The sequence below is a fragment of the Chenopodium album genome, chromosome 14 (genome assembly GCF_948465745.1).
Source record: "Chenopodium album chromosome 14, dcCheAlbu1.1, whole genome shotgun sequence".
Lineage (NCBI taxonomy): Eukaryota > Viridiplantae > Streptophyta > Magnoliopsida > Caryophyllales > Amaranthaceae > Chenopodium > Chenopodium album.
The window spans coordinates 23,771,197-23,772,781 of record NC_137847.1 but is presented as its reverse complement, the minus strand read 5'-3'; the positions used below and the strand labels follow the sequence as shown (position 1 = coordinate 23,772,781).

The following is a 1,585-nucleotide window of genomic DNA, read 5'->3' as shown; positions in this document are numbered from 1 at the left end:
GGCCAAGCATGAAAGCCCACTAAACCATCTCAAGGAGTTCGAGAAGTATTGTAATACTATCAAGGTGAACGAAATTTCCCAAGAATTCATCCGCCTCAAGCTCTTTCCCTTTTCTCTTATAGGTCGTGCTTTGGAATGGCTAGACTAGGAGGTAAAGCCGAATTCTCTAAGGGCATGGGACGAGGTCACCAAGGAATTTCTATCCCGTTTCTATCCTCAAAAGAAAACGGCGGAAGCTAGAGCTTTGATTGAAGGTTTCAAGCAAAAGCCAAATGAGAGCCTCTATGAAGCATGGGAGAGATACAAGGAGTATCAAAGAGAATGTCCTCATCACGGAATTCCAACCTATCAAATCATTCAAATTTTCTATGGAGGTCTTAGCCCTCAAGGAAAATCATGTTTAGATGGAGGAGCCGGAGGTCCTATCATGAAAAAAACGGAAGAGGAAGTGGTGGACATAATTGAGGACGTAGTGAGGTATTATAGAGATTGGCAAGATGGAGAAAGAGAGTCAACTAGCAATAGTAGCTCTTCGGTGTACTCGGTTGATCATCTAAATTCAATCAAAAATCTGTCCTCTCAAATGACAAACTTGGGGAAGGAGATGTCCGCTATCAAGGCAAAGTTGGAAAGTGCTACCTACCAAGTTTCAAGTCTTCCCTCCCAAACTAAAGGGAGAGGTCCGTCTTCTAATTCTCAACCCCTTCCTTCTTCTAGTAACATGCCTAGTGGATGCTTGTTTTGTGATGATTGTGGGTCGTCTGAGCATGATGTTTCTAGTTGCCCTCATGCATGTATGGATGTTTGTGATGATCAAGATGGAAATGTGAATGAGCATGTGAACTACGTGTCAAATAATCATGATTCTAGGTTTGAGAATCAAAGAGGTCAATGGAATAGGAATTACAACAATCATGGCAATTTTGACAACTATAACCAAGGTGGTGGTTATAGGAACCAAGGGAACCAAGGTTCTCGAGGTAACTATAACAATCAAGGTTATAGTAGCCAAAATCAAAACCAAAATTATGGTAATCAAAACCAAGGTTATGGGAATCATAATTTAGGCAGTGGTAACCATAATCAAGGTTTTGGTCAAAATCAAAGTAGGGGTAATTGGAACAATCAAGGTAGAGGCAATTTTCAAAACAATGCTCAAAGAGGCCCTCCACCCGGATTTGCTCCAAAGGCCCAAAATGATAATTCCTATGTTCAATCCTCTTCTTCTTCACACAGAACAAATTTGGAAGAAATCATTGAAAATCAAACAAAGTTGTTGAACACTTACATGACCGTAAGTGATAAGAAATTTAATGAAATGATGACTCATAATAAGATGCTTGAAAATCAAATTTCTCAACTTGCTAATGCTTTGAAAGACCATGCTAGACTTCTTCTTTACCTTCCCAAGGTTTATTCGGTGGGTTCTTAAGCTCCAAACCTTTGACATTGGGATTATGGATAAAAGAGGAGCGGAAAATGTTGTGGCAGACCATCTTTCTCGTTTGGAAGATTTTCAAATTCAAGATGATGGTTCTCCAATTGAAGATAGAATGCTTGATGATTTCTTGTATGCTATTGAGGC

General features: G+C 39.7%; 1 non-coding gene across 1 annotated transcript; it reads right to left on the bottom strand.

The window, feature by feature from the left end:
* Nucleotides 1–233: 233 nt before the first annotated feature.
* Nucleotides 234–339, bottom strand: LOC145580317 (small nucleolar RNA R71). The gene has a single exon (XR_014099383.1). It is a non-coding gene; the product is annotated as a small nucleolar RNA R71 (small nucleolar RNA).
* Between the last annotated feature and the right edge of the window lie 1,246 nt (nt 340–1,585).